General features: G+C 44.6%; 1 non-coding gene across 1 annotated transcript; it reads left to right on the top strand.

Annotated features, from left to right (window-relative positions):
• The first annotated feature begins 8979 nt into the window (after positions 1-8979).
• Positions 8980-9110, top strand: LOC116071815. Its single transcript, XR_004111177.1, has one exon. It is a non-coding gene; the product is annotated as a small nucleolar RNA SNORA17 (small nucleolar RNA).
• The last annotated feature ends 3256 nt before the right edge of the window (positions 9111-12366 follow it).

Below are 12366 nucleotides of genomic sequence, written 5' to 3'. Positions count from 1 at the left end.
AGAGAGAGAGAGAGAGAGAGAAGAAAATACAAACCTGAGCCGCTCTAGGCCAAATGAACAGGCAAACCTGACTGGGCCCAGGTTTGACTAAGGTTTCATGAAGATACTTTACTGGGGGTGCTTTATTGAGGAGAGATAGGATGGAGAGACCCACGGGGGATGGTGAGGAGCCATTGGGATCTGAGGATAGGGGAAGAAGCTGGACAGGTAGTGCAGGGGCTTCAGTCATCAGGGAGGGACAGGCGGCTGCAGGAGCACTGCTCTGACGCAGGACCCCAGCAAGTGCTGCTCTCTTCCTGTAGTTCCACCATCTGCAGGCCGGAAGAGTTCAGCATGACACATACACTGGCTAGAGCTGAGAGGCCCCTTCTCCCAGACCTGGAAAACACATCCCGGGGGAAGAGTGAGGAGGCCGAGAGGAGAGGCCAGCACGGGATGTCCTGGACCAGCCTGGTGCAGGCTGAAGAATGAGGGCATGGCTAGTGAGAGCCTCCTAATTATGCTGTGCCTCAGTTTCCCTTTGCACTTGGCCAGAAGATGCCCAGTCGGATGCTGCCGGAGACAATCACTTCTATCCTTCAACTCAAATTCGGGATGTTGGGGCAAAGAGTGCCTAGGATAGCGGTGGGCATGCGGATGAGGCAATTTGAGGGCAGTATATTGGCAGCCTCCTTTTTCTGGAAATCTGCGTCCTAGCCTCCAACCCTGGGAGTGGCAATGCACCCCTCCCCCCATGACTTTGGAAAGGGGGTTCACAGCTCTTGCATTTTTTTGTTTTTATCCAAGCAACTGTGCCAGAAGTAACCCTGGAGAGCTCACCAGTTGTCAGATCAAATGATTTGGCCCGATTTGCATAACCTCCGAGATGGAATTTGAGAGTGGAGGGGCCAGCCTCGCCCCTTATAAAGGACCCTGGTCCCCACTAAGCCCACCAGCTTGTTTTCCATCCACTGTGTCGGCATGTTTAAGCTTTCCTTTCAGCTGCTTCCTTTCCAAAAGGGGGGAAAGATATAAATCACAGGCGCAGAAGTAACTAGCAGTTGTGACATTTTGTTACAGAGTTTAATTACATGAATCATAAAATATTGCTACAATTTTCCAAACTGTTAAACCTTAATTAATACGAACCCACAGGGACCACCTTGATCGCTCTAAATATTCTGAATCACAACTCCTTCAGTAGTGCCTTCATCTGCCTGAAGTGCTTGGCAATGTGTAAAAAGTGATTAATTATTAGAAATGAAACCAGACAAATTAATTTAATATAAATGAGGCTGTACATGGTTTGATTAATTCTTTTTAATTACCTATATGTTATTTTTTCAATAGTTGAACAAAGGACTCCATTCTTCTCCTGCATGTTCATATTCATTAATCTCATTAGTAGAGTATTAATATAATTTTATCGCACATTCCAGAAGTACGGCACATTGACAAACCATAATGGATCACAGCATTAGTGCCCTACCACTACATTAATTTCAAGACATGCCTGGCTCGTCTGTAATTTACTTTGAGACTTAGTTTCAAATGAGCTGAATAAGCGTGTAATTATGACATCTGCTTCTTCTCAGGTACCTCTTTGTAAATCAGTGACAAAGAAATAGCAAGTCTAAATATGTGTTAACACTCGGGCAGCATGTATAATTGCAATATGGCCATGTGTAATGAAGATTAAATTAGACTGTACTATACCTGACATATGCAGGAACATAATTTGAACAGCAGCTATTGTTATAGGAGAAGCACCTGCAAAATATCAGTATTCGATTGGAGCACAGAGAGATTAAGCTAAGAAGGTGACACAGATAATCATCGCCAAGTCACCATGGCAGGAACCACACTAAAGCAGGGTGCCACTGGCTCTGACTCTCAGTCACATCTCCTCTCATGTATGATGACAGTTGGTCATGAATTTCATGACGTTTTTTCCAGAAGGGTCCATTTCGGATGTTGCCGGGGCATGACCTCACGCTGCATATCTTGAATGCTCAGCACTTCTGCTCAAGGCAGTGGGGTGGGCACCGTGCCCAAAGTTCCCATCAGGAGCTTCAGGCTGGAAACTGGAATTCTGGGAAGGAAATCTAGAGCATCTGTCTATATGGTTAATCTCAGCTTTCCTTGAGCAAGACTCTTTGGTGATAAATGAAATGGGTAAAGACTGCCTAGAATCTAGGATAACTCTGGAAATTATCTGTCAGGACAAACACATTTAGGAAAGAAAAGATTGAGGAGCCTGATGTCTTCAGAATTCCACACAGAAGTTGAATAAAGGAAAATGTAGCTGGTCTTAGCTGCCTTGTGGGTTCGTCTTTATCTCACCCTTTATCCCCCACCTGGTTTTCACCCCCTATCACTAGATAGGAGAGAAAGGATAGAGGAAAGAGAGAGAGTGGGAAGGAGGACAGGAGGGAGGGAGAGAGAGATCTGAATTTGATCTCGTCTTTGAGCACAAGTACTAACAAACCACAAACAAACTCCCTGAATGAACAACAGCCATGTCCACCTATCAGGACTGTAGCATTTCTATATCTTCTGAAAAGTTCCCAGAGTTCCAAACATCACACCATTGCAGAAACTATCTGCAACTGGCAAAACCATACCTCTGGTAAAGCAGGAGGCAAATCAGAGTCAGCTGCTGAGGACAGCCTGAAGAAGCCCGAGATCAAAACAAAAACACGTTCCTTTCGTACAATATTCCTGTGTTGTTGTTGTTGTTTCCTAAGAAACCAAATTTCCAAAATTATCACTACAGGACAACTTTGTATCTTCCTTCACAAACCACTCCCCTCCTAAAAGCGAATGAGTGTGTTGTCTGGATTTACTCAGTATTTGGCAAGGATTTGTCACACACCCCTTTCTACCACACCTCCCTGGGTATTCTTGGGCAAAGTGGGGCCTCTGCTTGACTGTCCATATGGTTTTTCTCTCTTGGAATCCCCAAAGCATTGGAGTCATGAGCTTGACAGAAGCCAAAGAATATTGCCTTTGAGTTTAACAAATACACCAAAGGAATCTGGGGCTATATCTCAAAACAATTTTAAGAAGTTGGCTTATTTAATGAAATCCCCATGCCGGCCTTTTTAAGTTGATTGTAAGGACATGTGAACAGGAGCTAAAAGATGAAAGGAATTGTGCTTCATTGAAGATACCAGGCAAAAGCCTGGCACAAGCCCTAGCTGCATTGACAGAAGCGTGGATTCGTGTTCCTGAGTTAGAATGGCTACCAAGACATATCAGTGCGGCTCAGATTGAGACTTATTCATTCAACACCTAAAAATACCTTCTGGGAGAGAATCAGATGTTTACATCACTGTTTTGAATGAGCCACTGAGGGTTACCCTTTGAAAGTAACTTAACGGAAAGGACATCGAGCTGAGGGTGCTCAGTGACATCACGTTGGCGGTCCATTTAAAAATCAGCTTCCTCACTTCTTGTTTTATAGAGGAGGGGAAGAAAAGTCCCAAGCAAAGGATGGGATAGAGCTGGGACTAGAAGCCAAGTAAATAAACTGTGCCTTGGACTTCTGGTATCCTTCGCCCTGTTGGAGGCTGGGAATGTACTTGGGAAGCCAAAGGCAGGTCTTAGCAACTGTGGCCACAGAGTACCATCCCTCCATGCACTGAGCTGGCACTTTGCCAGACCTGGCCAAGGGATGCCATAATATTAAATGATGATGCTCACTGTTTTAGACACACCACCAATTCAGACTCTCAGGAGAAATGAATTGGTCTCAGACCAGGACATTCATGGGAGATCTGTCAGTAGGTTTCATAACAAGAAAGAAAAAAACTGATTGTCAATTCAACCTCTTCATCATCCACTTTCCTCACCTGCCCATTGGTCTCACTGCCAAATGCCTCCCCATGCCAAACACTACACTAAGCACCAAAAAGGAAGGAAGGAAGGCAGAGGGAGTTTCAGCCCCTAATTGGAACCACTTACATGGGACCTTCTTAGACTTCAAAGGTGATTTGTTTAGTAATAATAACAATTAATAATAATAATAAACAATGCCTATCACATGAGCTGTTCCTCCTGTCCTCTTCCCTCCCACCTCCTTCTTCATCTTCCCCTTCCATCTGACTTCCTTTCCTCCTCTCCCTCTTCACAGACCTGTGCAGGAAGTCTCTCCAGTGCACACAGGATCAATAGTTTGGAGGTGTTTGCTTTCCCTGCCCTTCTGTGGTCCTACTGTTTTCCTAGAGAGCAGTTTACTTGTGAATGGTTGAGTGAGAAGCCACTTTGTCATACTAAGAATTGCACCTGGGCTTTCCAAAAGGCCCCACTTCCACTCAGCAATTCTGTGGAGTCCTCATGTGGCACCAGGCTCCTTTTACCTGTAAGTCACGGCTCAATTCCTAACCACTGACTGCATGCCAGTGAGTTCATCAAATGCACACTGTGGATTATTACCTCCTGAGAAGATCCATGGCCAATTCTCCCAAACATGAAGACTGGTACGGCCTCTGTTCCTTATTAGAACTTCTTTGAAAGAACCCCTACATTGAGGCTTTGGTAACTTCATTTGGTAACTCAAATGAAGCAAGCAAGAACATATTTACATGTGTAAATGGTAGGAGAGAGGGTAAACCAGAACTGTATCCATGTAGACTCAGTTTCAGGCTAAGAAACCATGACAGATAAAAAACAAGGAAATGTCATTCCATATGGTTAGAGACAGCCCTTCATGTTGTCTCCACATGGAACTGTTGTCATCTGAGTGAAATCTAAAGGCTGTGGAACCACCAGTGCCAGCTCCTGTCTGGAGTGGGCCAGAGGTAGAATGTGATCTGAGCTTCCATGAAGGCCTAGGATCCATCCCAAGGTTAACTCCCTTATGGTTCTAATAACTTGTCTAGTATATTCTTGTGGCCTTATACCTTTAATGGCTAACCCAGCCCCATGAGGAACTGTAGTGATACCCCACATCACAGAAGGTGAAGAGATGCAAGCCTTGGCAAAGAGTACTAACAGTAAACCCAGAGGATAATGATAAGTCACTGTCATGAGACTCCTCCATATTGAATAAAATGCAAAGATCCAATCTGAAATTTTTCTTCTTTAAAAATTGAGCTCCTCTCTTACCCCCAAGAAACTTAATCTAAGGACCTTTCTCCATCCTTGAGTGAAAATTTAATTTCTTAGAAAATTAAAAGAAAAAGCCATGTCCTTGTTCTTCCTATCTGAATTATATAGGATGCAGGGAGAGCTTCCAGATGTCTTGGAAATATATTTTTGTTTGTTTGTGGAAAATGGGGTAGAGATTGTGTTTGGTATGGGATACTTTCTACTGAATAGTTGGAGATGTAGGTCACAAGTCCACCCCACTTGTATAGCACAGACAAATAGGGGTAGGTGGCTCATTGGAACTTTGCAAATTCTTTGAAACCATGGGGTTCTTGAAGTAAGGCATCCCCTGACAGAGAGAGCTATTTCTGCCCAGAAAGGGGAGGTTAATGTTTTCATAATGATGGGTTTCACGCTCATGACACAGATGAAGTCTTCAGTGATTGTTTTTCCTCTCCATGGGCTTGCCTAGCTATCTAAAAGTCAAATGGTGGGAGGGAGCAGGTGGGAGTCATGACTGCACAGTGCTCTAAGCCAGACCTGTGGGCCATGGCTCCAGAATGCTCTATCTACATGCTCTTCCATAAGGCTCTACAGAGTGGATAGCCTATTGCAGAGTCCTTACCCTCATCTTCAAAGCCCATGACATGCTGGCATGGTGAGGCTTCTAGTGCAAACACTGGAGCATTACATCCTGCTGGTGGGAAATTTCAAACAATTTGCACTACACTCAAACCCAGGCTCTATTTTTGATTCAGCAATTCCACTTCTTAGATTATACACAACAGTACTGAGTATATGTGCTCACTAAATATGTGTGTGAGAAAGTTTGTGGCAACCATAGGCAGACTGACCCCGAACCAGAAAGAAGGCATAGAAACCAATAGCTAAATGAAGGAAATGTAGTAAAGTCATAGAACGCTGAGCCATCATGAACATCCGTCACGGTTACAGTGAGGGTGAATCTCCAGATGTATAGAATAAAAAAAAAAGATACACAGTGCATAATCTACAGCATTCATCTAGAAATTCAAGGGGAGGCAAAGCTGTGGTACAGTAAAGGGCAGGATAGCAGGCATCTCTGGGGGAAGGCAGCAAGAAGAAAACTTTGAGATGGTCAAAAAAAAAAAAAAGATGGTGAATGAGAGAGAAGATGTGTCTCTAAGGCATGCACACATGCACAGAGAAGAAAATGAACTTCACCAGGTGGACCACTCCTTACATCTGCTCACTCTTCACCATGTAGATTCAGCATCTAATCCCCTAATTCTGTCTAACAGGGTGAGGACAGGACTCTGGATTAGGCATCTGGACCTCTTGACCTCAGCATGTTTGCATTCTAGCTGGGAGGACAGGGCTAAAACAAGTGAGCAGACACACGTGTTTTCAGTCTGAGAACAACAGGTGACAATAGACATATGATTTCCAAGCGATGGAGGGTGGAGCTGACATCTTGACAATCAGGGAGACCTTTCTGGGAAAGATAGCCTGCCACTGAGACTTGAGGAATGAGGACAAGCCAGTCCAGGAAAGAGTACTCTGGGAATCCAGAAGTAGGGACAGCACAAAATATGTGACATCAGAAACTAGAGAAGAGGGGCAAGAAATAGAGGTCAAAGAGACCTGTAGAGCCAGATTGGTCAACAGAAGCCTGATTTCAAGTCCACCTAGAATCTGGCCTAGTATTTTCAATCTCTCTTGACTTGTGTAAATCACTTCAGCTATGCCATATCCTTTACAGGTTACAAGTTTGCATCCTGAAATTGTTAGGACAAACTTCCTTCATAGGAGAGTGTAGCGTGTAGCTTTTGCTCCCCTGTCTTAAGCCCCAGGTAGACTGTGCTACCAGCATCCACCCACAGAATATTGCATCCACAGAAGAAAAACACAGACATATACATTGCTCAATTTTAACTTGTCTTATTGTCTCAATTGTTGGGCATTATTAATCTCCCACGGCTAGCATGTCCTCCTCAATACTCTTAGCTCAGCACCCTAAATCTGTCCTCAACTTTAGTTGCTTGGCCACCTCTTAGTCCCAACCTCCCTCCTGAAGAAACAGCCTATGGCCACTCTGCCCAAGATCTCACATGGTTGGTTGGCTTTTCTCCCTCTGAAACATGGCCAAAACTCCTTTCCTCTCCCTCTGCATCTGCATCTGCTAGCTTTTCTTTGCGGACCCAGAAATCCCACCTATTCTGCCCAGCTCATTGGCCACTATCATTTTTATTGATGGATCAAGAACCAGTTGCAGAACAGGACCTTAGTATCAGAACCACCCCCAGAGGAGAGTACTGAATCTACTTGTTAAAATTAGTTCTTAGCAAAATGCAAATGCCCATGTACCTCTAGAAGGTCTTTCTTGAGCTCCTGAAATGGAAGCAAAGAGTCTTAGAAGCCTGTAACATAGTGTGTGTGAAGTAACCAGAGAAAAAGATGGACTAGTATGAGACACTTAGGATTTCTAAGAACGAGGTCCAGGTACTGTATAATCCCAATACTCGGGGATGAATAGTAAAAGGATCACTGTAAGTTTAAGGCCAGCCTGGTCTACACAGTTCCTGGCCAATCAGGCCTAAACAGTAAAGTCCTACTGTTCATTATAAGTATGGTTAATTGTGATATAATACCTTCTCTGCCATTCTCCAAATCCATTAAAGCCTATGATTTTTTTTTTAAATCAATGTTCGTACAACCCAGGGGTTTGTGGAATTTAAGAAGGAGCTAAATTCATACTCAAATGGCATGGCCCAGAGTAGAATGAGGCAATGAAAGAGAGTTGGTTGGTCCATGATGGTCCACTGTTCCTCCCTACTGCTTCCAAGGTGTTCTCAGCAATTGTGATCTAGGCTTCAACTTGACAAAGTGCAAGAGACAGGAGATGCAGCACTAATCACAGCTTCAAGGATAAACCAAAACCATGCAGCCTCTGATTGTATATCATGTCAGTCAAATGACTGACAGACACATCTTTATTAACCTAACCAAAAGGCTCTGGTGCAGAATAGTAGAAGATTTATTCCCACCCACAATGCAAAGAAGATGTTATCACTAGAACTCTGTAGAACCTACTCCACAATTTCTGGATTCCTGGAAAACATGATGAAGAATGAGCCTGAACCCTGAAGAGTTAGTCATCAAAACCATGTTCAAGCCTCTGCTATTAAGAAGAACAGAACCAGCAACCAGCTTCTGTCTCAGACAGGACAAACAGATAGGTAGCTGGAAGCCTATTTTATCTTGCACTCCCTAGAATCAGGAAAGGAAGGCGCCAGAAAAAAAAGTCTCCTTTACCTTCAGCTTAAGGAGAAATCACTAACAGTTTAGATCCTGAATAAAGTGAAGGGGAATCCAGCCCATTCCCAGCTCTCCAAGCTGGAATGATATGGGGAGACAAATAGGCAGTGGACTAGCATATATGGACTGACTGAGTGAGGGCCAAACACTGCAGGTGGAACACATTTCTAAAGGCAGAGAAAATAAAGCTCTTCATGGTGGAGGGCTGTAATATTCTTTGCTCAAGTTTTACTTGAAAGAACTGAAACTCAGGGTCCGGAAACTTTGTGATTTGACTAGTAAAAAGAAAATCAAACAAAACATTTCTTTTCACTGATTTCAAGGAAATTCCATGATCGTGAGGCTGAAGACCAGCTACAAAGGCAGAGGGTAGCCTAACATGGACAGGCCCAAATGGCCCGACCAAACAGTCTGGTGCCTTTACTTTCCAAAGTAGCAGTTCCAGGACATGTGTCCCTCAGTTTTTATCCAAGATCACCTACCAAGACTGCTGCTGCTGCTGTCAGGTAACCTGAAATTCTCATCATCTTGGAGTGGCTGCACCTTATCTTCCCATAGATGGTCTTAACCCTAGTATTTTCTGTGGCCAAAATTGAATCAAAACCCATCGTGCTTGCCCCTTAAGGTGTTGTAGATGTGACTACTGTATCACATATGAGGCCATAGGTAGCAGAGAGGAGAGAGGCTATGTCTATACTCATCGTTTTGCCCTAAGTACTCTGAACAATTACTAGCCTAACATTCACAGAAAAGAATGAACCTGAGACCACCACTAGTCTGGCTCCAAGGGGCCTGGACAGGGAGCTAGCTTGAGATGACCATCACTCCAGCAGCTCCCAGGCTCCACAGGCTCCCAAAATGGGAAGCAAGCTGGAGACTAGAAGAACCCTGACTAGGACCAAGGGCCCCAGGCAGAAGTGAGCCCAAGACAGATAGGCCACTCAGGTAGGTCAGGAGAGGAGTGAGGCTGGAATGACCACTAGACTGGCTCCATAGGGCCTAGACAGGGAGCTAGCCTGAGATGAACACCAGTTTGGCATCCCCAGGGGTGCAGACCATGGTTGGGAAGGTCCCTACCTGGTGACGAAGCACAAGTAAGATATTACACTGATATCATGCCTGAAATCACTCCAGACACTCAAGAGACCCAGGAACCATTAAGAGGAGCAAATAAGATGTGATGAAATAGAAGAGAAATAGAAGGATGTGGACACAATGAAGAGTGGCAGAACTAGAGACTCAAAGGTAGTGAGGAGCCGCCTGATGTAAGTACCTGATGATGCCACCCAGGACCATGATAGGGTCCTGGTCTGTGCTGACACTGAGGTCAACATCTGGGTCCATGTCCCTGCAGCACAGGGGTCTGTTACTATCAAAGGCCAGGCAGACATCCCTAATCTGGCTGCCACTCTGGGCATGATGATATCTGAGACTGTGGAGAACTGGCCTCGCCCCTCACCTGGGCATTCTGGAAGACTTGGTCTTAGAGGCAGGAGAGCAGAAGAGCTGCCCCTGCCCTTTACCAACTGCAGCACTCAGAAGAGCAGGCCCTGCCCCTCACTTGGGTAGAGGGAAGAGTTGGCCTTTGGTTGTATGGTTGCCAGTGAGCCCACTAGGAAGTCATGAGAGCATGAGAGCCTGTGGGCTGACCATCTCTGATACTTCTCAGGCCCAGATTCAGGGCTTTCAATTGGCCTACCCCAACATCTACCCATCAATGAACTGCTGGAGTGCATGAAGGGACCAGTTCTACAGATCCAAAACTACAGGATCTCCATGACACAGAGCAACGACAGGCTAACCAAGAGGTCCACAGGAACGGAGACTAGATCAGGGTTTTCTAAATTTTGTGTACTCATGTCTCCTCTCATGTAAAACCTTTTTATGTGGCCCCACATATATAGGTATACATACCTATATTAAACATTAATGATCATAAATTACAAAGAAATTTATTTTAAAACAAGTCTGGATGAGCTGAAAAAAAATAGCTTTTGACTCAGTTGCACCAACCCTAGGCAGGTACTTGGAGACACTAAACTGAGATGTGCTGGTCCATTCCCATTCATCTCTGCCCTGTCTTGCTTCTCTGTCCTCTCGGCCATACTCCTGTAGATGAGATCAGAGAGAGGCCACCAGGCAAGAGCCTCTGTCTCAAAAGCAAAATGGTATATTTCCAACTGTTCCCTTGCTAAGCAAGAAACCAATTCCATGGAGGGAGCTCCTAGCTTCTAGTTCAGACCATCCTAACAGGAGAACTCTGGAAAGCCTCTCTGAACTTGAATTCTCAAGGCATTCTGTAACAGGTCTTATTTAGCTCAAGATGCCTGCTCATGACTCAAGGTTTTAACAGAAGGCGGCACCTCACAGAGAAAATCCTCACAACCAGCACTCTACAGCCAAAACTTGAATCTGATTCTTGATTACACTAGCTGTACAAATACAGAAACAAACAAAAACCCAGGCAAACAATTCATCTGCCTATATCTCAGTTTCTCCTGTACTCCAAATACTGATTCCAACCGGAAAACTTGAACTCAATACAGCCTCTTGCTCTTAAGTGCATTTACAGCTCTGTTGATTGGGGTGTACACTAATGACTACAGGAATTCAGAAGTTGCTTTCGAATATAACCCACCTGAGATTATACAGAGCAGCTGGGGTAACTTCCTGCTCGTCTGGAAAACAAAGGACCTATCTGAGTTTTGTCCATTCGATGTCTTTGCCCTACTACCACAATGATCCCAGGTCATCTTTCTGTTTCACGGGCTCTGTTCCCACAGCCCTGCTGGGATGATGCAGCCACACAGGGAGTCAGTTGAGAAATGAGTGGTTATTTGCGATGACAACTCAAACCACAGAGCTGTCAAGAAACCCTGACTGGAGGGGCCACAGGAGCAGGCAGAAGCCCTGCAACCTCCTCCAATTTGTGTCACATCAGGGGAGGGCAGAGCGGCTCCCATATGAGTAAGATCCCGGCTATTCACACACCCACAGCCCTGTGGACAGGACTCACTCCAGAAGCCAATCCGGAAATGTTTCAGGAATGCAATGAACAGAAACATGATGACATATTTATGAACCTAGGTCCAAACTTTGCAGATAAAAATACTGTGCTGAAATAGGAGATGTAATATATTCCATGGCAATGTCTTAACATCCACTTTGCTCTAGCTGGAATGGCTGAGGCTAATATGCTATTCAATAGTAATAAAGCTACCATGTGTTTATTTAGCTGGAATTAGGGCTAGGGTCTTTTGCAGCAGCCTGCATGAGCAGCTTCTACTGGGATCCCAATTCTTTCTCAATGAGATTTCTAATGCTATGATCTCTTTAGTCCAGTCTGAAAGCCATTCCTGCAGAGGTTCATTAATTTTTCTCAGGCTACACACTTCCTGATGGAGAAAAGACTTGACTCAACAACATAAATCATATTCTCAGCCACCACACAATTTTGCTTCCAATAGCTAGCAGTATGCAGGCTTGCTTTTCAGGAGTATGTCCATTTTGGAGTCACACCTACTGTCTTAAAGAGAATCAGTGACCTTTCTCCATACCCCATAATTCCTCTCTTCAACCACGATCCTTCAGCCATTGTTGTTGTTGGGGGGTTTTGTTTGTTTGTTTGTTTGTTTGTTTTTTGGTTTTTTGGGGGTTTTTTTTTGTTTGTTTTTTGGTTTTTTTGGTTTTTCGAGACGAGATTTCTCTGTACAGCCCTGGCTGTCCTGGAACTCAGACCAGGCTGGCCTCGAACTCAGAAAATCCGCTTGCCTCTGCCTCCCAAGTGCTGGGGTTAAAGGCGTGCGCCACCACCTCCCAGCTTGCTATTGTTGTTGTTGATGGCAGAAGCCAGATTGTTTTTACTAAATTTGTATACCTACAACCCAGTCCAGTTTGTGCATAATACATGTGAATGCATGGATGGATGGACAGATGGATGGGCGAATGGCCAGAATATCTTCCAACTCCTGGTTCATTGTTTTGTCTACAATTCTCTGT

The sequence above is a fragment of the Mastomys coucha genome, unplaced genomic scaffold (genome assembly GCF_008632895.1).
Source record: "Mastomys coucha isolate ucsf_1 unplaced genomic scaffold, UCSF_Mcou_1 pScaffold22, whole genome shotgun sequence".
Classification (NCBI taxonomy): domain Eukaryota; kingdom Metazoa; phylum Chordata; class Mammalia; order Rodentia; family Muridae; genus Mastomys; species Mastomys coucha.
This window is presented reverse-complemented; position numbering and strand designations above follow the sequence as displayed.